We start from the raw sequence: 25854 nt of genomic DNA, 5'->3' as shown, positions 1-25854 counted from the left end.
ACACGGGTGTAGTGGGAGCAACTTCACGGCAAATGTAAGTCTTCTTTTCACAAGCCCCTCGGGATCTTGTGCTTTAGAACCATCGCTACTTTTATAATGGCGCTCTGTGTCTTTAAATGCAAAATTTATTATAGAAAATACCCCATCAGTAAAATGTGAGGCAGGGATCATATGAGCTTTGATACATGGTTATATGGTGCACTGGCCCTTTAACAGTGTTCTGCCCCTAAATGACAACTGAATCCGTTTAAAAACAAAGGCCGACCAATGGGGTCAGAGATTAGGCTGGGGGTGACATTAATCAGGTTAAGATTTGGGGTGAATGTGGAAACACTCTGCATGTATCACAAACCATATTAACAAAGCGGTAACTAAAAACTAGTCCTCCCGGGTCAATGCTACACAGGGGCTTTCTGTTGCTTTAAAGGAAACTAAAAGGTAATAAACAATTAGGCTAAAAAAAAAAGCTTCAAATTATATTTGTGCTTCTGTACCAGCCCAAGGCAATCACATCCCTTTAGCAGTAAAGATCTGTGTCTCCAAAGATGCCCCAGTAGCTCCCCATCTTCTTTTCTGCTGATTCACTGCACATGCTCTGTGCTGCTGTCACTTACTGAGCTTAGGGACCCACTCACAATATACAGTACACATAGAATAGAAATGTCACAATATAAGGCTGATTAGTAATTAATACAGATAATTACTACATGGCAGCACAGAAACCAGTGCAATTAGCATCAGAATTGAATAATCAGCAAACCTGTAGCATCAGCTTATATTACAGCCAGGGAAGCTCATTTTCTGCTGGATAATTAGTGACGAGCCCTAAGCTTAGCTTCTCAACAGCCAATCAGAGCCCACTGAGCATGTGAGTGTCACAGACACTTTCCAAGATGGTGACCCCCTGTGACAAGTTTGAAGTCCTGGATCATTGCTGCTATTGACAAGCTGACACTTTAGCCTCGTGCAATAAGTTCACTATGTAAAATATGCCATTTTTAGCCACATTCATGTTTAGTGTTTAGTTCTCCTTTAAGACTGTCCGTCGTCTAAGCTCAGCAGCGACTGCCCGTTCCACATGGACAACTTGTTTTAACGGCACATCCCCAGTCAGGGACAATAAATGTGTAAAGAGGCAGGGACTTAAAAGCAACAGAGAAATCAGCATATTATTCATTTATCTCATTTGAAACAAATGTTGAAGCCCAACGCAAGAGATCTCGCTGCCCAGGGTTTACCCCTCAAGCACAGGGTTCAGCCAAGCTGTAAATGTAAAAATGTCTGCATGAAACCAAGCCAAAGCACTAATCACAGAGGAGAAAGCAAAGTCCAAAAAAATCCTTATAAGGACTTCGGGTTGCAGGTTTAAACACTGAACATAATTCTCCCAGTTAGACTTGTCCTGGAGTTCACATAATAAGACACTGCGTGTTGCTCGCCTGTGCTCAGAATAAATAAACTCATATTATTGTGTAGAGTTTAGTGTAACATGAAACAGCAGTGTAGTAAATAACAACTTCACTGAAAGGCCAAAGTCGCTGAAGCCAACCGGCCCGTTTTTATCAAGGCTTCATAAAGGATCCCGTGTGGCCGAAACGTTGCCATGTTTTGAAGTCTACAATGAGCCAATAAAATCACCTTTCTGTACTCATTAAATCCGATTGTGAGCTTCAGCGACTTTGGATTTTATGACAGATTAACCCTGAGCGGGGGGGGGGGGGTCTTATATGCTTTTTATCACCAAACACCTGAAAAGGTTGACTGAGTAACAAGTGAGCACTTTACTACTGTGTGGAATTTCATTTAAAGGGACACTCTCATGGGAAAAATATTTTTTCTCAATAATTTAATTTTAATATATATATAAAATTTATTATTGCGTTTTCCATAAACATAATAGAATATGTTACACCAGGGGTGCCCAGACTTTGTTTCACTGGGATGTACTCTCGACGTCTGGCCCCCATCAGGAGATCTACCTTTATAATGCGCAGCAATTTTTTGACCACACCCACTAATTACCATGTCCATTTTACAAAATTTGGCAGGTAATAAAAAGTCACACTCCCTTCCCAGACTATTATCCACTGTTACTATAGACACCATCTCTCCCTACTATACCTGCTATCCCACAGTCACACTCCCTTCCCAGAGACTATTATCCACTGTTACTATAGGCACCATCTCTCCCTACTATACCTGCTATCCCACAGTCACACTCCCTTCCCAGAGACTATTATCCCACTATTACTATAGACACCATCTCTCCCTACTATACCTGCTATCCCACAGTCACACTCCCTTCCCAGGGACTATTATCCACTGTTACTATAGGCACCATCTCTCCCTACTATACCTGCTATCCCACAGTCACACTCTCTTCCCAGAGACTATTATCCACTGTTACTATAGACACCATCTCTCCCTACTATACCTGCTATCCCACAGTCACACTCCCTTCCCAGACTATTATCCACTGTTACTATAGACACCATCTCTCCCTACTATACCTGCTATCCCACAGTCACACTCCCTTCCCAGAGACTATTATCCACTGTTACTATAGACACCATCTCTCCCTACTATACCTGCTATCCCACAGTCACACTCCCTTCCCAGAGACTATTATCCACTGTTACTATAGGCACCATCTCTCCCTACTATACCTGCTATCCCACAGTCACACTCTCTTCCCAGAGACTATTATCCACTGTTACTATAGACACCATCTCTCCCTACTATACCTGCTATCCCACAGTCACACTCCCTTCCCAGAGACTATTATCCACTGTTACTATAGACACCATCTCTCCCTACTATACCTGCTATCCCACAGTCACACTCCCTTCCCAGAGACTATTATCCCACTATTACTATAGACACCATCTCTCCCTACTATACCTGCTATCCCACAGTCACACTCCCTTCCCAGAGACTATTATCCCACTATTACTATAGACACCATCTCTCCCTACTATACCTGCTATCCCACAGTCACACTCCCTTCCCAGGGACTATTATCCACTGTAACTATAGACACCATCTCTCCCTACTATACCTGCTATCCCACAGTCACACTCCCTTCCAGAGACTATTATCCACTGTTACTATAGACCCATCCTCTCCCTACTATACCTGCTATCCCACAGTCACACTCCCTTCCCAGAGACTATTATCCACTGTTTACTATAGGCACCATCTCTCCCCTACTATACTGCTATCCCACAGTCACACTCCCTTCCCAGAGACTATTATCCCACTATTACTATTAGACACCATCTCTCCCTACTATACCTGCTATCCCACAGTCACACTCCCTTCCCAGGGACTATTATCCACTGTACTATAGCACCCCATCTCTCCTACTATACCTGCTATCCCACAGTCACACTCTCTTCCAGAACTATTATCCACTGTTACTATAGACACCATCTCTCCCTACTATACCTGCTATCCCACAGTCACACTCCCTCCCAGACTATTATCCACTGTTACTATAGACACCATCTGCTCCCTACTATACCTGCTAATCCCACAGTCACACTCCCTTCCCAGAGACTATTATTCCACTGTTACTATAGACACCATCTCTCCCTACTATACCTGCTATCCCACAGTCACACTCCCTTCCCAGAGACTATTATCCACTGTTACTATAGGCAACCATCTCTCCCTACTATACCTGCTATCCCACAGTCACACTCCCTTCCCAGAGATATTATCCACTGTTACTATAGACACCATCTCTCCCTACTATACCTGCTATCCCACAGTCACACTCCCTTCCAGAGACTATTATCCCACTATTACTATAGACACCATCTCTCCCTACTATACTGCTATCCCACAGTCACACTCCCCTTCCAGAGACTATTATCCCACTATTACTATAGACACCATCTCTCCCTACTATACCTGCTATCCCACAGTCACACTCCCTTCCGCAGGGGACTATTATCCACTGTTACTATAGGCACCATCTCTCCCTACTATACCTGCTATCCACAGTCACACTCTCTTCCCAGAGACTATTATCCACTGTTACTATAGGACACCATCTCTCCCTACTATTACCTGCTATCCCACAGTCACACTCCCTTCCCAGAGACTATTATCCACTGTTACTATAGGCACCATCTCTCCCTACTATACGCTGCTATCCCACAGTCACACTCCCTTCCCAGAGACTATTATCCACTGTTACTATAGGCACCATCTCTCCCTACTATACCTGCTATCCCACAGTCACACTCCCTTCCCAGACTATTATCCACTGTTACTATAGACACCATCTCTCCCTACTATTCCTGCTATCCCATAGTTACACTCCCTTCCCAGAGACTATTATCCACTGTTACTATAGGCACCATCTCTCCCTACTATACCTGCTATCCCACAGTCACACTCCCTTCCCAGAGACTATTATCCACTGTTACTATAGGCACCATCTCTCCCTACTATACCTGCTATCCCACAGTCACACTCCCTTCCCAGAGACTATTATCCACTGTTACTATAGGCACCATCTCTCCCTACTATACCTGCTATCCCACAGTCACACTCCCTTCCCAGACTATTATCCACTGTTACTATAGACACCATCTCTCCCTACTATTCCTGCTATCCCATAGTTACACTCCCTTCCCAGAGACTATTATCCACTGTTACTATAGGCACCATCTCTCCCTACTATACCTGCTATCCCACAGTCACACTCCCTTCCCAGAGACTATTATCCACTGTTACTATAGGCACCATCTCTCCCTACTATACCTGCTATCCCACAGTCACACTCCCTTCCCAGAGACTATTATCCACTGTTACTATAGGCACCATCTCTCCCTACTATACCTGCTATCCCACAGTCACACTCCCTTCCCAGAGACTATTATCCACTGTTACTATAGGCACCAACTCTCCCTACTATACCTGCTATCCCACAGTCACACTCCCTTCCCAGAGACTATTATCCTACCTGTTATTATGATCCACAAAAAAAAAGGCCAGTCTGTTTGTGGGTCCAACATCATTTCTCAACCAGGTGGAAGGGGGTCATTGTTGTGCATGAGGGAGCCTTGGAGTAGTCTTCATGCCGTTCTTGGACACGGACTATAGGCCACACTCACAACTTTCTCCTCTACTACTTGTAGTGAGTGACGCCAGGGAAAGGGGTGGAAATGTCTGGAAAGAACTGGTCTCTGAGAGTGACAGGGGATACTTGGCGAAGTGAGAGGAAGGCAGGGCAAAGAGTGACAACATCAGCCATACCAGTTAGCGAATGCGAAGTTGTGGTAATAGAAAAGGTGGGTGGCGCTGTCTGCAAGAAAGAAGTCACTGGAAGTAGAGGATGGAGGAGCAGGATGCTGGATAAAGAAGGAGATCCCGGTAAAGGGGGTGGAGCAGTGTGATGGATGGGTGGAGTTTGGTGACTAAGGAACTGCTGCTGCTGGAAACAGCAGTGCCGCTCTGCTCCTCTCTTCTGTCTACTGGTAGACTGAGATCTGTGTCCTGGGCACCCCTGTATTACACAGATTGAGTAAGTCAAGGTAAGAAAAATGTTTGTTTTTTTAAATACACATCAGTTAATAGTGCGGCTCCAGCAGAATTCCGCAGTGAAATCCATTTCTCAAAAGCAGATTTTTTATATTTTATTTTGCAATCTGACATGGGGCTAGACATATTGTCAATTTCCCTGCTGCTCCCAGTCATGTGACTTGTGCTCTGATAAACTTCATTCACTCTTTACTGCAAGTTAGAGTGATATCACCCCTCCCCCCCCCAGCAGCCAAACAAAAGAACAATGGGAAGGTAACCAGATAGCAGCTCCCTAACACAAGATAACAGCTGCCTGGTAGATCTAAGAACAACACTCAATAGTAAAATCCAGGTCCCACATTCAGTTACACCAAGTAGGAGAAAGCCTGCCAAAACGTTACCATGCCTAGTTCATGGCATCAATGCGAAGAAAAGGTGTATACTGCTCCTTTAATGGATGTTCTGGTTTCTTTTTCTGCCTCCTACACATTCCAAGGTCTTTTAAGTCCTCAAGATTAGTTTCAGTATTTTTAGATATAAATCAATACAGCACATGTTCATTCCATTGTCCATATACTCAGAGCGTTTTTGTGGTTGTTGCTATAAAAGGCTGCGCATTATCCTCCCAATCAATAATAAATGGATGCCCTTCCTTCTTCCTGTTTGGAGCCCATCAAGGACCTTATGCTGCAGTAAAATATCTGAACAGATTTCCTCTCCAAGCTCATACACCAACCTCACTGCAGTCTCCTTTAAAGGAACAGTAACACCAAAAAAAGGAAAGTGTTTTAAAGTAATGGAAATATCAGGTAGTTTTGCCCTGCACGGCTAAAACTGATCTGTTTCCTTCAAAAACACTACTATAGTTCATATAAACAAGCTGCTGAGTAGCAATGGCGGAAATTGACAAAGGGCTATATGGCACAGGTTAAATAGTGGATAACAGATTAACACATTATAATCTACAGAACTTATTTGATATCTGCTGTGTAACCTGAGCCTTTTCTCCTTTGAATGGCTGCCCCTATTGCTACACAGCAGCTTATTTATATAATTAGTGTTTCTAAGGCAACTACAGCAGTTCTACCAGTGCCGGGTACTTTTAGTACTTTGACACTAATTTTTTGATATTTCTGTCCCTTTAAGGGAAGCCAGTGCAGTGACAACTTATTCGTACATAATGCAAAAGCAGATTTGCCCAATCAATCCCATAAGATCGGCTAGTGTATTGCTTATGTATCCATATCATAGTATACCAATATGATCTTGGCTTGGGTTTCATTTAAATCCTTTAGACAGGTCACAGGATTCATGTAATAAAAAAAAAAAAAAAAAATAATCAAAGGCAATATGATCCAAACAAGAACTGACTGGTAACTTCAGATCTGCTTATGCACATATATGATCAGACTGCCATTTACAATATCATAGTCTGAATAGATCTTTAAAGAGACAGACTTCCATTAATTAAAAAAAGAGAAAAATGGATCAAAGACAAACACTAAGGGATACTGTCATGGGGAAAAAAAAAAAATCTGAAAACGCATCAGTTAATAGAGCTGCTCCAGCAGAATTCTGCACTGAAATCTGTTTCTCTAAAGAACAAATCAATTTTTTTACATTTAATTTTGAAATCTGACATGGGGCTAAACATATTTTCAGTTTCCCAGCTGCCCCCAGTTACGAGACTTGTGCTCTGATAAACTTCAGTCACTCTTTACTGCAAATTTGAGTGACCCCCCCCCCCCCAGCAGCCTAACAGAACAATGGGAAGGTAACCAGATAGCAGCTCCTAACACAAGATAACAGCTGCCTGGTAGATCTAAGAACAACACTCAATAGTAAAATCCAGGTCCCACTGAGACACATTCAGTTACATTGAGTAGGAGAAACAACAGCCTGCCAGAAAGCAGTTCCATCCTAAAGTGCTGGCTCTTTCTGAAATCACATGACCAGGCAAAATGACCTGAGATGCACCTACACACCAATATTACAACTAAATACACTTGCTGGTTCAGGAATGACATTTTATTTGCAGTGTAATAAAAACAACATCATATAAGTCATGACAATCCATTTAAGACACTTCCTGAGCAAACAGATAATCCTCCTGCATTTGCTCTCCAAGCCCCACAGTCACCAGAGTGTCCAAGTTGCTCATTACAATTCCTGGTTGTCCCCTGACAAACAAAATGAAGTCATTAAGTATGTTCATTTGTACAGATTTTCAAGCTATTTAGCCTGAAATTGATGAAAGCAAAGTTCATAAATACATACATGTATATAGTTATGTATAACAACCATTTAACGTTTAGTGAAGGGAAACTTTGCTCATTGCATGCTATTTGGGTCACTCTTATTTCAATGGCCTCACCTCATTATCTCGCAGATGACCAGTTTTGTGCCATATTCTGTGGCCCACAGACTCACTGTATGAACCAGGACTGAAGCCATGTGTTCAAAATTGAATCACCTTCACACTGGCACCTACAATCAAATGAAGTGAATGGAAAATCTTTAAAAAGAAGGGTGGTGGGGATAGGGCCAAACATTACCCCTCTCAGACAATAGATTCATTGCTAGTTAAATAGGTTCAGATGACAGGAATAGAAAACGAGATGAAATAATTGGCGAATTATAAAGGTCCTTGGAGTGGTCAGTATTTGATAGTAGTGAGCCAGAAAGGATATGAATATATATTTATAGTAAACTCCTTTGGATGGTGGAGCCACTGGCTATGGACCTATAAATACTGTCCAGGCCAACATACATAAAAGAGCAAAAAAGGTCTCCCAACCCCCACCCACAAATGTTGCCGCTTATGAACTCTGGTATATAAATAAACCCCAATTCATACACATAATTCAGCCATTTCTTATCTAGAGTCAGATACCCAAATTTGAGTCCCCATTACTCTTTAAATGAGAAAGAAAGCTACAGATATATTTATTGCCAATAGATTAGCCACAATAGTGCAAGCTATAACACTATTTATTCTGCAGAATGCTTTACCATACCTGAGTAAACAGCTCTAGAAACTTTGTTTAGGATAGCAGCTGCCATATTAGCTTGGTGTGACATCACATCCTGCCTAAGTCTCATTCATGCTTCTGAGTTCAGATTACAGCAGGGAGGGGCAGAGGGAGAGAGGAGCAAACTGAGCATGCTCAAGCCCTAGCCCTGGAGGTTTAAGCTGAAAACAGGAAGTCTGATACAGAAGCCCATGAGTACACAATAGAAGGAAAGAAATGTGCCGAGTTCTCAGAGCAGCATTACTAAATTGTATTTTTATAGACCTTTCTGATAAAGCTTACTTAGTATTTTAGCCTTTCCTTCTCATTTAAACAGAAATATCCTACTACAAGTAACACATTTGTCCACAAATGGAAAAAAAAAAAAATTTGATAAAACTGACAGATTAGACATTTTATTTGCATCTCACTCGCCATCAGATTACCAAAGACTTGTGCTCATGTCTCCTTGTGATCTCTATTGGGATGTGAATTCTGACCCAGTCCCTGCCTGGTTTTCCAATAGATGTAGGTCTCCACTGGTCTCTGCGTCACACACACTCTGGTGGGCAGATCAAAGTGGGATTGTGGGAGACCCCCCCCTCAAATAGAGGTAATGTTGGTCTGGCCTTACAGCAACAGCGATAAACTTCTACACAGGCACCAAGATTACAGACCCAGGGAAAAGAGATCAGAGTTCACATCCGGAGAACAAGGTGTCACATTCGCCTTGGACTCATCATGTGGCAACAGTGGGGGAGCTTAAAGGAGCGGTTCATCTTTAAGTTACCTTTTAGTAGGTTATAAAACCCAAATGAAGACCAACTGAAAAGTTGCTTAGAATTACCATTCTAATTATTTTCCTTCTCACTTTTTCCAGCTTTCAAATGGGGGTCACCGACTCCCATCTAAAAACAAATGCTCTGTAAGGCTACAAATGTAGTTATTGCTACTATTTATTACTCCTCTTTCTATTCAGGCCTCTCCTATTCAAATAAATGCATGGTTGCTAGGGTCATTTGAACCATAGCAACCAGATGGCTGAAATTGCCAAAGGGAGAGCTGCTGAATAAAAAACTAAACCCAAATAAAAAATGAAAACCAATTGCAAATTGTCTCAGAATATCATTCCTACATCATACTAACAGTTAATTTAAAGGTGGTCAACCCCTTTAAAAAGGGCAATAAAAATATCCAGATAAAAGCTTTAAACAAATACCAATTTCATGTTGAGGATTCAGTCTAAGATGGGAAAATCTTTGAACTACAGATCTCAGCAGCCACCAGATCAGGGGAGAGTTCCCTTCCCAGAGGGAGACATGTTTCAAGAACAGATTTGGTTTTATAAATCAATGTCCCAGACATACCAATTAAATACATTTTCCCTTACCGCCCTAGTTTTACAAGTGCACAGACTTACTCATGTGGGGATATTGTTTTACAGCAACACAAAGGAGGTGTCCCAAGGCTTCGCAGGTACTTTTTTTTTTATTATGTATGGATTTTCCGTCATCTTACAGCAACAGCCAGTCGCCATGCTAAGGAAAGAGACATTTGTGTTACATGCAACATCTTAAGCCTTACAAGAACATTAGACTGATCAATTATGGGCCTAGAGGACTGGATTAGGGATGCACCAAATCCACCATTGGTTAGGGATTCTGGCCTTTTCAGTAGGATTCAGATTTGGCTTAATACCTTGTGCCTGGCCGAACCAAATCCTAATTTGTACATGCAAATTAGGAGTGGGGAGGGAAATCACATGACGTCACAAAGCAAGAAAAAAAAACGTATTCCTCCTACCATTTGCATATGCAAATTAGGATTCTGCCGAATCTTATACATTGGATTCAGCCGAATACCAAATAGGGGATTTGGTGCATCCCTATACTGGATTGATTGATTATTCTTGAAAGATAAAGGTTGTCCATAAACTTTTTAGTACTGTAAACAGCAGGAGGTGGGTTCAAGTCTTCTAGAACATAACTAGATGGAGCAAAATCAGTTCAGTCGTTTCTGCCATTACACACCAACGAAACTCCATCAGATTTCCAAAAAATAATTCATGCCTTCCAGCAAACTGATCTATTTACTACTGCAAAGTGTAGGTGCCCTTGGTCTCCGCACACTCACTGTAGTCGGCAGATCAATGTTGTCAAGGGAAACCAGTGATGTTAATGTTGGTCTGGCCTTACAGCAACTGAGAAAAACTGCTCCACAGATGCCAAGATTACAGACCGAGAGTAAAAAAAAAACAAAAAAAAAAACCATGTTCAAGCTAGAGAGGAAGGAATCATATTCGCCTTGGAATCATCACTGGGCAAGTCATACAGTATGAAAGCAGAAGAGTTTATAGAGCACAAAACACTGCAGATCACCAATAGGACAGAGACTCATGACTTTGCACTCACACAAGGTAAAGGAACCAGTCCTGAAACTCTTCCTCCCAACACAGACCTGCTCCAGAGGCGTTTAATATCAAGCTGCAAAAGATGGACGAGTGCTTGCAAAATAGTCCCATTCAGACTCCCAAGTCTTGCTTTGGATTTAGCCTTCTTGCCCTATAAGACAGACAATTAATGTAACATTTTTAAAGAGAAAAGTGTTCCACTAGCTAGACTAGGACCAATTCCACATAGTTATATAAAAGCAACTCTCAGTACTAACCACTACAACATGCAAGGGATTTTATCTCTATGGGCAGATCAGTTTGCAGTCAATTGAAAAGGCTTTGGTCCCTAAAGAATTTACTTTCACCCATAACATTGCCTTCTTAATAACCACTTGGGATCTTTTTCCTTGGGGCTCTCACCTCACCATCTAAGTATTCCAGCAGGATGTAGATACTGGGCATCATGATTGCTACATTTTTGACTGAGTTGGCTGAATGAATGCCTTCAAAGACTATAAAGGCAGAAGATTATTGGGAGAGATCCGGAGAGCATTTCTGCCCGATTTCCCCCCAGAGAATAGGAAAGAAAAAATTCTCAACAGAAAAAGGTTAACCTCCAACTACACAAAAGCACCAACCTGTTATATTAAACTACACCACTAAGGAGGTTACTTAGCCTATAACAAACTACAAACCAAGGTCAATTAAAATTTTAATATCCAAAATAATTGCAGGGATGATTTGGTCAAAAGGTATTTGGCTGAGCAATGACTATACCATTTCAAGATATTTAGCCTGAACTTGCCCAATGCAAAGTTAATAAATATGAACATTTATTGAAGGGAAACTTTGAAACAAAGAATTATTAATGTGCCCAAATAGCAAGCAATGAGCAATTGCCTCACCTCATAATCTCACCGATGACAGGTTTTATGCCGTACTCTGGTCCACAGACTCTGTATGAACCAGGACTGAAGCCACATGTTCAAAATGTTGCAAAAGCTGAATCACCTTCACACTGGCACCTACAATCAAATCAAGACAATGGAAAATCTTTAAAAAGAAGGGTGGTGAAGATGGGGGCCAAACATTACCCCTCTCTTACAGAATAGACAGATTCACAGGAATAGAAGATGAACATGAAAGTCATAACAGGGACTTCATTTTGGTGAAGAGAAGTATAAAGGTCCTTGGAGTCACCACAATTAGATGTCAGTAATCCAGAAAGGATATGAATATACAGTATTTTACACTGCCTATGGACTTATAAATGCTTTCCAGGCCAACATACATAAATAGAAGAGCCCAAAATGGCCTCCCAACCCCCACAATATATCTTGAAGGTTTCCCCACACACTTTGCTGCTTATGAACTCAGATATATAAAAAAAAAACCCAATTCATTCACATAAACCGGTCATTTTTACTCTACTTGGTTTAGGATAGCAGCTGCCATATTAGCTTGTTGTGACATCACTTCCTGCCTGAGTCTCTTCCTGCTCAATCATAGCTCTGGGCTCAGATTACAGCAGGGAAGGGAGGAGCAAACTGAGCATGCTCAAGGCAAAGTACTAGAAGTTTAAGATGAAAACAGAAGCCCATGAGTACACAATAGAAGGAAAGAAATGCTGCGTTTCTTTTGACAAGAGGACTCAGAGCAACATTACTTTGAGGGTTTACTGGTGTATTTTATATAGACCTTTCTGATCAAGCTTACTTAATTTTAGCCTTAATTCTCCTTTAAACGGAAACATCCTACAACAAGTAACACATTTATATCCCTAAATGCAAATAAATGATTTGAAAACTTTGACAGTTTAAACATTTTATTTGCATCTCAGTCGCCATCAGATTACCAAAGACTTGTGCTCATGTCTCCTTGTGATCTCTATTGGGATGTGAATTCTGACCCAGTCCCTGCCTGGTTTTCCAATAGATGTAGGTCTCCACTGGTCTCTGCGTCACACACACTCTGGTGGGCAGATCAAAGTGGGATTGTGGGAGACCCCCCCCTCAAATAGAGGTAATGTTGGTCTGGCCTTACAGCAACAGCGATAAACTTCTACACAGGCACCAAGATTACAGACCCAAGGAAAAGAGATCAGAGTTCACATCCGGAGAACAAGGTGTCACATTCGCCTTGGACTCATCATGTGGCAACAGTAGGGGAGCTTAAAGGAGCGGTTCATCTTTAAGTTGCCTTTTAGTAGGTTATAGAATGGACAATTCTAAGCAAATATTAGTTGGTTTACATTATTTATTTTTCAGTTTTTGAATTAGATCTTCGAACTTTCAGCTTTCAAATGTGGGTCACTGACCCCATCTAAAAACAAATCCTCTGTAAGGCAACCAATGTATTGGTATTGCTACTTTTTATTACCCATCGTCCTATTCAGGCCTCTATTCATATTTCAGTCTCTTATTCAAATCAATGCATGGTTGCTGGGGTCATTTGAACCCTAGCAACCAGATGGCTGAAATTGCCAACTGGAGAGCTGCTGAATAAAAAGCTAAATAACCCAAAAACAGCAAATAAAAACCAATTGCAAATTATCAGAACACCCCTCTCTACATCATACTAAAAGTTAATCTAAGGCAGGACAACCCCTTTAACAGGGCAATAAAAATAACCCAGATATAAGCTTAAAGCTGCTCAGGATTCAGTCTAAGATGGGAAAAATCTTTGATCTACATATCTCAGCAGCCACCAGATCAGAATGTTCCCTTCCCAGAGGGAGACATGTTTTGAGAACAGATTTGGTTTTTTGAATGAATGTTCCAGACATACCAATTAAATCAATTATCCCTTACCCCCCCCTAGTTTTACAAGTGCTCAGACTTACTCAGTATGTGGCGATAGTTTCTCAGCAACACAAAGGTCTCCCAATGCTTCCAAGGTACTTTTGTTTTTTTGCCAATACTATGTTTGGATTCTCCATCTTACAGCAACAGCCAGTCGCCATGCTAAGGAAAGAGACGTTTGTGTTACATGCAACATCTTAAGCCTTACAAGAACATTAGACTGACCAATTATGGGCCTAGAGGACTGGATCAGGGATTGAATAATTTATGCCTGGTAGAACCAAATTTGCATATGCAAATAAGGGGCGGGAGGGAACTCAAGTGACTTCATCACAAAGCAAGGAAGTTAAAAAAAAAAAAAAAACCTCCCCCCCCCCAATTTGCCTATGCAAATTAGGATTCTGCTGAATCCCAAGGGATTTGGTGCATCCCTATACTGGATTGATTATTCTTGAACGATAAGTTGCCCATAAACTTTACTGTAAACAGCAGGAGGTGGGTTCATTGCACAAGTCTTCTGTAGTAATCCCCTGCAGACATTGGAGTTAATTATGCTGTACAAATGTAGATCAATATAATCTCAATTACACCCTAAATTTGACAGTGCAAACCAAAATGCACGACAACCTGCTCTATGCGCTGTTCTTTGTCATCCAACAACAAAGCTTGTAAAATAAAATGAGTTTGCCCACCAGATGCCAGTACAGGTCTATGGATCTGGTAAAGTATCATTTATTATGCAAATATGTAGATAACCCAACAGCCTTGCTAGAACATAACTAGATGATGTAGGGTAAGGATTTTTTTAACAGTACTTTGTTACATATGGAGGGGAGATTTACATACCAAGAGGAAGACACAAAAGCATAATGAAATCAGAATGAATTTAAGCCTTTTACCTTGCCACTTAGCTGTGCACTGCCCAGTGAGGCCTTGTACGTCTCTGCCTCAGAGGCTTCTGCTGTGTGAGGATGAAGCAATCCATCTTGAGAGCATTAAGATGAGCAGCCTGCTGAGGTACAGACAGATGAAGATCCTCCAGTATAGCAGGGAGTTCATTTACATGCGGTGATGCCACTGTGGGGTTATACAGAAGACAAATTACAACAAAGCAAACATTCTGTAAATCCTTCAGAGATTTAGAGGACACCCTAGAATTATATGTATCTAGATGTGTTTGTAGGTATGTGAAAACACCTTCCCTATTCAGAGCACACTATGGGGCAGATGTATCAAGGGTCGAATTTCGAGGGGTTAAATCCCTCTAAATTCGACTGGGGAATAGAATCGAATAGGCAATTTGGGCGAATTTACACACTGGCATATTCGCCCAGCAAATAGGCGCACGATCGAATATTCGCCAGGCGAATAGGCGCACAACCGAATATTCAATCGAAGGATTTTCATTCCTTTTTATTCTATCAAAAACTTAAAAAACAAGCCTATGGGACTTTCCCATAGGCTTTTAAAGCAATTCGGTAGGTTTTAGGTGGCAAAGTAGGCAGTCAAAGTATTTTTAAAAAAGAGACAGTACTTCAACTATCGAATGGGCGAATAGTCGCATCGTTTTTGAGCTCAATCTATTCGAATCATTCTACTCAGGCGAACTTAAGCCAATTAGATAGTCGAGGAGCACAAAAAACTACTCGAAATTCAGCTTTTTCCCCTCTATTCATTCACCAGAGCTTGGTGAATGGGCCCCTATATGTTACATCATATAAGTGCAGTGGTCAAAACTACTTTTAGTTCGAGATCATTGCTTGCGATTTCACAATCAATGGACTTTTCATATCTGCATTGTAGCACTAGGATACACACAATCCGTGTGAATCCTCACATCACATGTTAAATGACAAGCAACAAAAATTTTAAAAAAAAAAAAACCACACATTTAACTTTAAATTCGCAAAGTCTTTATTAAGAAATAACTTACCGATTCTCTGCCTGCACTTCAGAAACGGTGACGATCCATAGTTTGGAGCTTGATTTCTCCTCCCTGGCTATCTCCTATAGAAGACAGGGAGGAGAAAGAGCGCCGCACGATGGAACTTTGCCGTCGCAGTTTCTGAAGAGGAGTGCAAGCAGAAGATCGGTAAGTTATTTCTTAATAAAGACTTTGCAAATTTAAAGTTAAAATGTGTCTTTTTTTTCATTAGGTAGAAACCAATTTAAATTTTTTTATGTTACTGGTCCTTTAAATGCAAGTAGCTGGAACAAGTGCACCTGCATTAAAATAATTAAAAAAACAAGCCAGTGAGAATTCCTAAACCATACAGGTATGGGATTAGTTACCCGGAAACTCAATTCAAAGACTCAAATCAAATATATAAAATTTAAAAAAAAAAAAAAAAACCCAACAAAAGCAGCTTGTACTTGATCCCAAGTTATAATTAATCCTTATTGGAAGCAAAACCAGCCTATTGGGTTTATTTATCGTTTCCATGATTTTCTAGTAGACTGAAGAAGAAAAGATCCATTATGCAGAATGCTCGGGACCTGGGGTTTTCTGGATAAAAGGTCCCATGCCTGTACTAACCAAAAATAATGTTTATTCCTTTTGCCATCACCTCAAGAACCTCCTCTTTAATTGCAGTATCCAGTGACCGGAAATCACTGCAAAAAGGAGAAAGAAAAAAAATGACCTCTCTCAAATAATCAAATATTTTACTCAATGACAGCAGTATATTATATAGTGAATAAAGTACCCTCTCTTGTAAAATATATAGTGAATAAAGTACCCCCTCTTGTAAAATATAAGGATATTATAAGTTACCGAGGAGTTTCATGACCATATAAAAACATGAGGCCGAAGGCCAAGTGTTTTTATACAGGTCATGGAACTCCGAGGTAACTTCTAATATTCTCATATTTTACAACTGGGGGTACTTTATTTATTATAATACACAAGTTTCAGTGCGTCATGTGACCGAAATGACATCAGAACTCACCGTTTATAACTGATTACATCAGAACTCACCGTTTATAAGGATATAATTTACAAGATATTCATGGCTTTTGTGTATTATATAGTGAATAAAGTACCCCCTTTTGTAAAATATAGGGATATTATAAGTTACCGAGGAGTTTCATGACCATATAAAAACACGAGGCCGAAGGCCGAGTGTTTTTATACAGGTCATGGAACTCCGAGGTAACTTCTAATATCCTCATATTTTACAACTGGGGGTACTTTATTTATTATAATACACAAATTTCAATGAGTCATGTGACAGAAATGACATCAGAACTCACCGTTTATAACTGATGACATCAGAACTCACCGTTTATAAGGATATAATTTACAGGATATTCATGGCTTTTGTGTATTATATAAGGATATTATAAGTTACTGAGGAGTTTCATGACCATATAAAAACACGAGGCCGTAGGCCGAGTGTTTTTATACAGGTCATGGAACTCAGAGGTAACTTATAATATCCTTATATTTTTCAACTGGGGGTACTTTATTATAATACACAAGTTTCAGTGAGTCATGTGACAGAAATGACATCAGAACTCACCATTTATAAGGATATAATTTACAGGATATTCATGGCTTTTGTCTATTATATAAGTGATTCTCCTTTATTTCCCATCAGATTACCAAAGATGAACTGTCATGTGTAACTCTCCCTATCAGAGCAATGACCTCTAATCTGCATCCTTTGCTCTTGTAGCTCTGTGTAGGCCCAGCTGGTAGCTGCACACTCACTCTCATGCACAGATTGTGATCAGTCGTGGGCCAAGCAATAAGCAATACTATTGGTCTGGCCTTACAGCAACAGGGAAAAGCTTCTCCGCAGCCACCAAGATTACAGACCAAGGTTATAGAGGTCGCACTCAGAAGAGAAGATTCAGATTTGCCTTGGTTCATCACTTGGGAAGAGCAATTTCCATCACAGAATTATGAACCGTTTATTTAGGTCACCAACTTTAGGGGAAACAGTGGCCTTGGATATTTCTATTATAACACATCGAAATATTTTACCATTTCCCATAAGCTGGAATAGGGACATTTATATCATGGAAGGCCTGATTGCACTCACAAGTAAAGGTGGCCATAGACGCACAGATATAGGAAACTAATTTTCCTACGATATTCGGTGTGTGTCGGGAAAAGAGCCAACCAATATCGGCAGAAGACTTGAATATCAGTCGGTTCGTTGATTGGACGGAAAATTTTGATAGAGTGCCTTTGAAGGAACCCAAACATCGGCCTTTGTTAGTGCTGAATCATCAGATACAGGTAGAATTCTATTGTTTCTATATGTATATCTGACCATTCAGCTCTACACGTGTGTATTGAAACAAACTATCTTTCTTGGAAACATCTTTTCCAAGAAAGATCGTAGTTGTTACGTCTATGGCCACCTTAAATCAGCTCCTATTCATGCTCTTGTTACAGGGAGGTGCATGAATGAAATTTAGAAATGCACAAACATAGAACCAAGTACTCACACTCACTGCAGTATGTTATACAGAGTATCAAAGTGCTGGAGGATACAAAGAGGGACTTCTGTCTGCAAATCTGAAACATAAAGAGAGAAAATTCAGAAAAAACCAAGACAACATTTATATGCAGCAAACAAGCAGCGTGTATGTGTTTAACCCCAGGCTGGATTATGTTAGTGCCACTAATTATAGTCACAATGCTTCTTCAGTTAGGGGCAGATTTATCATGAAAATGCTAATTTATTTATGCTCAAATTCGAACTAGGGAGTCATTCAAATTCGATTAGAGTTTTGAATTTCAAGATTTATCATACGCTGGCCCTTTAAGAACTCAAATTCAACTATTCCACCACCTAAAACTGCTGTTTAAGTCAATGGGAGCGGTGCAGGGATCAATTTGGAGTCTTTCCAGTTTTAAAATGGGGGGGGAGGTACAAAAGAATTATTACTCATCTTTCTATTCAGGCCCCTCCAAGGCATGATTGCTATGGTAATTTGGACCCTAGCAACCAGATGTCTGAAACTACAAATAGGAGAGCAGCTGAATAAAAAGCTAAAGTAGTAAAAAAAAAAAATATCCCTGTGTACATCACACTAAAAGCTCATTTAAAGGTGAACAACCCCCTTAAAGAGGCTCCACAAAGACTATTCGTATGAGAGAGACAATGGCCCGGGGAGTAGAACTGGCGGGATTGTGTAAAAGCGAAGCGCGGGGAGTTACTACTGGAGAGACAGACACCCTTCCTAAAAAACACAGGGCCCCATAGGCCTGGCACGGTCCCCGGCCGCTGGAGAACGACGAGGGAACCATCACTTACACTAACACTGATGCTGTGAGACAGGCCTCGCTCACCGTCCTAAGCAAATGCAGTATAGCGGAACTTTTACCTCACAAACGGCCCTCGCTCCACACAGAACCCTTCAGCACCTCACAAACGCGAACACGAGCGTGCAAACAAGCGCAACCAGAAACTATAAGTGCTTCCTTTTAAACTCACTCCCACCGCCAAAATTTCACCAATCACAGAAGAGCTTGCTAGAACGTCAAAGAAATGATCAGCCAATTATAAAGCACGCAAGGGTTCAGTATAACGTGAGGCGGGCGTGTGATGGACGAAACAACCAATCGTGAAGCAGCAGGAAAAAAGGAGTGATTGGCGGGAGTGAGAACAAATAATTAAGCTGCTGAGAGGCGCGGGAGGAGGGGCACATGAGCCGATATAAGACACGTGGGCTGTACAATATGGAAGGTGTGTCGGACATGTTAGATTAAAGGGATCCTGTCATAGGAAAACATGTTTTTTTTTTCCAAAACACATCAGTTAATAGTGCTGTTCCAGCAGAATTCTGCACTGAAATCCATTTCTCAAAAGAGCAAACTGATTTTTTTATATTCAATTTTGACATCTGACATGGGGGCTAGACATTTTGTCAATTTCCCAGCTGCCCCTGGTCATGTGACTTGTGCCTGCACTTTAGGAGAGAAATGTTTTCTGGCAGGCTGCTGTTTTTCCTTCTCAATGTAACTGAATGTGTCTCAGTGGGACATGGGTTTTACTATTGAGTGTTGTTCTTAGATCTACCAGGCAGCTGTTATCTTGTGTTAGGGAGCTGTTATCTGGTTACCTTCCCATTGTTCTTTTGTTTGGCTGCTGGGGGGGGGGTGATATCACTCCAACTTGCAGTACAGCAGTAAAGAGTGATTGAAGTTTATCAGAGCACAAGTCACATGACCAGGGGCACCTGGGAAATTGACAATATGTCTAGCCCCATGTCAGATTTCAAAATTGAATATAAAAAAAAATCAGTTTGCTCTTTTGAGAAATGGATTTCAGTGCAGAATTCTGCTGGAGCAGCACTATTAACTGATTCATTTTGAAAAAAATGTTTTTCCCCATTACAGTATCCCTTTAAGGTGTTTCGTTTACAAGTTCGACCTATTTGGTTGTTTAAAACAAAAAAAAAACAATCAAAAAATAATGAATTAGTGCAACTATATTTGGTAGAACGTTCCCTGCATGAATGTATAGTGTATAATAGTGTATAGAGTATAGTGTATAATAATGTATAGTGTATAGGAAAGTTTGCTGAATGAGGGGCTGGGGCTGTTTCTCTGGTTTTCCTTCTTTGTGGAAGAGTTTCCTGTTTCATCGCAATGTTGCCCTCAATCTCACTGAGACTCACCAACAACTATATGTGAGTGTAAAACCAAGTGTGTGTGTAAAATCAAGAAGTGTGTGTGTGTAAAATCAAGAAGTATGTGAGTGTAAAAGCCTGATCCCCCACATCAGTGTCCAACCAATGCTCTTGTGGCTAAATGGAATTAACTCCCAGAGACCCAGTGGGTCCAACCTCTAGTGGGAACCTTCACAGCAGAGATGGGGCTGTTATAGCAGCAAGGGGCAAATTCATGTTAATTCCATGGGTTTGAGAATGAGATATTTAGATATTAGGCAGGAGAGAAAATTCTTTTTGTAATATACTTTCATTTTTTATGGCACATGTTTAGATAAGGGTCCAAAAATGAGTCCTATGTATAAAGAAAGAAAAGATACATTAATTACAGACAGACCCTGGTTTACAATGTGGGAGTCCTATGCCCGACAATCATTTATCTCAACCCCCCTCCATTCATATGTACATCTGCTGGGATTTGCTGTGTGCCCGGTGCATCTCAGAATATTGATGTGACTGGGTCGTGTGCAGCGCCAAGACTGGACTCTTGTTACATAGTTCTGGGTGTCAGAACCAGAGAACCTGAAAACAACTGAAAATGTCAATGTATATTGGAAAGTTATTTAGAATTATATTCCCTTTTATTATACTAGTAATTAGTGGTGCATTATTCCCTATAGAAACTTTAATTCTCTAGCATTGGAGCACTGAATTATACACTTTGTCCTTCCTCTACTATAGTGCCACTAAAGGGGAAGTTCAGAAAAAAACATTTCCTATTTACATTTTGCACTTCAACAGGCTCAATCAGTGATTCCCAAACTGCAGGGCTGCCCCCTAGGCAAGATGTGGACAAGTGGCAGGGGACTGAGCCTGAAGGGCAGTTAGGGTGAGTAATTGGTTCTCCTAGATACACCTGAAAGCCCAACTTTATGTTCAGTTGGGGGGAGATTTATAGAGAATGGCCATTTGTTCTCCTAGATACACCTGAAAGCCCAGTTTTGTGTTCAGTTGGGGGGAGATTTATAGAGAATGGCCAATTGTTCTCCTATATACACCTGAAAGCCCAGCTTTGTGTTCAGTTGGGGGGAGATTTATAGAGAATGGCCATTTGTTCTCCTAGATACACCTGAAAGCCCAGCTTTGTGTTCAGTTGGGGGGAGATTTATAGAGAATGGCCATTTGTTCTCCTAGATACACCTGAAAGCCCAGCTTTGTGTTCAGTTGGGGGGAGATTTATAGAGAATGGCCATTTGTTCTCATAGATACACCTGAAAGACCAGCTTTATGTTCAGTAGGGGGAGATTTTGAGAGAATGGCCATTTGTTCTCCTAGATACACCTGAAAGCCCAGCTTTATGTTCAGTTGGGGGGAGATTTTGAGAGAATGGCCAATTGTTCTCCTAGATACACCTGAAAGCCCAGCTTTGTGTTCAGTTGGGGGGAGATTTTGAGAGAATAGCCAATTGTTCTCCTAGATACACCTGAAAGCCCAGCTTTATGTTCAGTTGGGGGGAGATTTTGAGAGAATGGCCAATTGTTCTCCTAGATACACCTGAAAGTCCAGCTTTATTTTAAGTTGGGGGGAGATGTTGAGAGAATGGGCAATTGTTCTCCTAGATACACCTGAAAGCCCAGCTTTATGTTCAGTTAGGGGGAGATTTTGAGAGAATGGCCATTTTTGACTAAAATATATTTTCCTATGTCTGTACCCATTCCCCAACAAAAGTTTTGATATCAGCATTAAATAAAAAGACTATATCAGAATAAAGGAGAAGCAAATGTGCATTTTTTTAACAAGTTTATTTTCAACAAGGAAACAAACAATAACTGACATTTTTGGAACAAATGAGCGCTCAGTGTCGGGTGAGGAATTCTGTTCAGGTGTTCGGTACAGAGAGACTGGCAAGTGTTGGTGAGCGTCCAGCTGATCCATTAATTAGATTGTCAGAGGGTTCAGCGAGAGAAGTCAGGAACATACAAAATGTAGTCAATGTAATAAGGTAAATAAATTAAGACTCTTTGACCTAATTAGTAATAACATGCACGCATTACAAAGAGATTCACACACTCGTACAAACACACACAGGCTCCGGTTTAACAGTACCATTAGAAAACGTTGAGTACACATGAACGAAATGAAAACTTTTTAGCACCGACTGTTATAGGGCAAGAACCAAGTTCTAGTGTTTTAGTGAAAGCAACAAAGAATTCCAGCAAAAATGTGCTGCAAGTAAAAGCCAGGCCCAATGGAATGTGTGAAGTGAAAGGCAAATTTGGAGGTCCAAGATCGTACAGGACAACTAGGGTTAAAGGATAAGTAAACAGTAAAAATAAGTCAATGTAAAATGATGAGGATGCTATTCTAAGCACTTTTGCAATGTACATTCATTATTTATTTATTTTTAATTCCAAGATATTAAGGGATACATGTACTGTTAATATGAATTAATTTTGTTACAACAGCGCCACCTACTGGTCAGTTTCCCACCAGTCTGACCACTAAGTAGTCAATGAAGTTGTCAGGAGAAATAAAGAAGCTGCTCTGATGTTCTTCTGCTTAGGAAAAAAATAGAAACCTTTCTCTAATCTTTCCTAAGCAGAAGAACATCAGAGCAGCCTCTTTCTTTCTCCTGACAACTTCCTTGACTACTTGGTGGTCAGACTTGTGGGAAACTGACCAGCAGGTGGCGCTGTTGTAACATAATTCATTCATATTAACAGTACATGTATCCCTTAATATCTTGGAATTAAAAATAATAAAATAATGAATGTACATGACAAAAGGGCTTAGAATACCCCCCTCATCAATTTTACATTCACTTATTTTTAAGGGATACTTATCCTTTAAAGGAGAACATAGAACATTAAAATGGTTTAAATTGCTGTCTTTCGTATATTGAACGTTCTGTACCAGCCCAGAGGTCCAACAGCCGTATAATGATCCAGGCCAGCTCCAGTTAAGCCATCTTTTGATTGTCAGCGGCACTGCACATGCTCAGTGTGCTCCAGGCTGCTGTTGAGAAGCTAAGAATAGGGGGGAGGGGCATCTGCAGAGAAACAGAACTGTAGTTTTCTTGGACTGTTACAGAAACCCAAAACATAATAGGGGTCATTTATGAACACAAGTGCAATGTGGAGGCACTTTTTATACACATTGTAAATGTAGCTGCATTTTAAGTTGCGACTCTTGTAGTTTTATCAGACGCATCAAAATGGATGCAACTGCGCATGTGTTTTATTGGAGGGGGAAAAAAAGGTGCATCCAGCATTTTCAAAGTGGGGGCTACATCAGTTTGGGAGTGCACCATTCCTCAGAATAAGCGAATGGACCCAATGGTAACCGTTTTCAACGTACAGGAAAGTGACACCTAAAAGAAATGTGTGAGGCTATTGCGTCCAGCTCAGAACACCTGCACTTGCTCTAATGACCCCTAATGTGCAGCATTTCTACCCTACTTCTTCGTTAATCTTTAGTTCTTCTTTAAAGGGATACTGTCATGGGAAAAACATTTTTTTTCAAAATGAATCAGTTAATAGTGCTGCTCCAGCAGAATTCTGCACTGAAATCCATTTCTCAAAAGAGCAAACAGATTTTTTTATATTCAATTTTGAAATCTGACATGGGGCTAGACATTTTGTCAATTTCCCAGTTGCCCCTGGTCATGTGACTTGTGCCTGCACTTTAGGAGAGAAATGCTTTCTGGCAGGCTGCTGTTTTTCCTTCTCAATGTAACTGAATGTGTCTCAGTGGGACATGGGTTTTTACTATTGAGTGTTGTTCTTAGATCTACCAGGCAGCTGTTATCTTGTGTTAGGGAGCTGTTATCTGGTTACCTTCCCATTGTTCTTTTGTTTGGCTGCTGGGGGGGAAAGGGAGGGGGGTGATATCACTCCAACTTGCAGTACAGCAGTAAAGAGTGATTGAAGTTTATCAGAGCACAAGTCACATGACTTGGGGCAGCTGGGAAATTGACAATATGTCTAGCCCCATGTCATATTTCAAAATTGAATATAAAAAAATCTGTTTGCTCTTTTGAGAAATGGATTTCAGTACAGAATTCTACTGGAGCAGCACTATTAACTGATTCATTTTGAAAAAAACATTTTTTCCCATGACAGTATCCCTTTAAGATATCTGGAGGATCTGTATATGGAGGTACAAGAAAATGCCTGGGAGCAAGGCAGAGATTTAGTTTGGTTGTGGACATTTAACAAGTTTATGGAAAAAAAAAAAAGATAAAATAAGGTGGAAAACATAAACTGACAGATATTGGAAGAACATACAAAGGGAATTGTCATTACTGGGGCTACAAAGTGAGGAGCTGTGAGAATGAAGTTCATTCTAAGGAAGAAATAATCCTATAGAATATGTTGAGGGTGTGAACACTATAAGCAGCTGGATGGACATGTACAAAGAAAATATTCAGGGAAAATAAAGTCTGAGGGGATTAAACACAAAGGAGGTTTGTCCAACCTTAGGCTGGACGCAAAACTCAAAACTAAGCACTGGCCCCCCAAAAAGCACCATATAATTCCTGCATCCGTGTGGATGACTGTTCTACCCTGACATGCTGCTATGGGGCTATAACACAAAATATATGTGGAGTACAAACAAACTTTAGGGCTGTCCAACTGGTGGTCCATGGTCTGAATGTGAATCCCAGTCTGTGCTCCACCATCATCATCATCATCCCTGAACATGCAGCATGAGAAATGAACAGCCATGCTCTACTGGATGCAATAAGATCAGTAACATCAATAGAGTTGCAGTTATTGGAATTTGTATGGACATACCAGTTATTTCTATGCTTTATATGTTGCATTTGTAGCAGAAATAATGTTGTTTTTAGCTTAGTGTATTTATCAGTTGTATCAGCTGCTGTGTTGTGAGACGTACGATAACTTATACTCGTGATCTTGTAATAAGTGCAGTATCTCCTGAATATACACAGCAATAGAATTGGGAGAAGAATGTGTGGCGGGTATAATAACCCTTTCTATGATAAAATAAGGCAGCTGTGGGAAGGAGCAGGCGTATAACAGAAATGAGGGGTTTGGCACAGCGGGAGAATTTAGTGGGGTTCAAAAAATGATTTAGGAAAATATATAGTTGCCAGTCTGGATAAGGCAATATGCTACAGGGATATTGCGCCAGTTCCCAGTTGTACTTAACAAAAAATATATCTTGTAGCTCAAAGTCCATAAAAATCCAGTTTTATTCAATTCACATAGTAATATTGTTTACATACCGACCCACCTTACGCGTTTCATACCTACCGGTACTTAATCATAGGTAACATCAGCATTACAACAGTTCCAAAATTGAAAACCAACAAAGCCCCGCCTTCACAAGTTTAAAACCAATCAAAGAAATTGGGCACACCACTTCATTAATTACACTTCTTTTCAACCACACATTTCAGGGATCATATTCCTATTCCATGTAACCTGTATAAACAATAATCTAAATAATCAAGACTGAGGTG

General features: G+C 40.6%; 1 long non-coding RNA gene and 4 other non-coding genes across 15 annotated transcripts; all 5 read right to left on the bottom strand.

The window, feature by feature from the left end:
* Window positions 1-7548: 7548 nt before the first annotated feature.
* Window positions 7549-19236, bottom strand: LOC108696061. Of its 11 annotated transcripts, none has more exons than XR_005962693.1 (11): window positions 19080-19236; window positions 18198-18267; window positions 16276-16352; window positions 14639-14816; window positions 13781-13901; window positions 11844-11963; window positions 10958-11107; window positions 9967-10084; window positions 8553-8743; window positions 7910-8022; window positions 7549-7715 (listed from the first exon to the last, which is right to left on the bottom strand). It is a non-coding gene; the product is annotated as an uncharacterized LOC108696061 (long non-coding RNA). The 11 variants fall into 11 exon arrangements; XR_001932178.2 differs by having other exon boundaries at window positions 8553-8715; XR_001932174.2 differs by lacking the exon at window positions 8553-8743 and having other exon boundaries at window positions 19080-19235.
* On the bottom strand, window positions 8979-9294 carry LOC121395823. The gene has a single exon (XR_005962705.1). It is a non-coding gene; the product is annotated as a small nucleolar RNA U85 (small nucleolar RNA).
* On the bottom strand, window positions 10585-10868 carry LOC121395825. The gene has a single exon (XR_005962707.1). It is a non-coding gene; the product is annotated as a small nucleolar RNA U85 (small nucleolar RNA).
* LOC121395822 lies at window positions 12780-13095 on the bottom strand. Its single transcript, XR_005962704.1, has one exon. It is a non-coding gene; the product is annotated as a small nucleolar RNA U85 (small nucleolar RNA).
* On the bottom strand, window positions 17330-17621 carry LOC121395824. The gene has a single exon (XR_005962706.1). It is a non-coding gene; the product is annotated as a small nucleolar RNA U85 (small nucleolar RNA).
* Window positions 19237-25854: the final 6618 nt, after the last annotated feature.

Source organism: Xenopus laevis, chromosome 7L (genome assembly GCF_017654675.1).
Source record: "Xenopus laevis strain J_2021 chromosome 7L, Xenopus_laevis_v10.1, whole genome shotgun sequence".
Taxonomy (NCBI): Eukaryota; Metazoa; Chordata; class Amphibia; order Anura; family Pipidae; genus Xenopus; species Xenopus laevis.
This window is presented reverse-complemented; position numbering and strand designations above follow the sequence as displayed.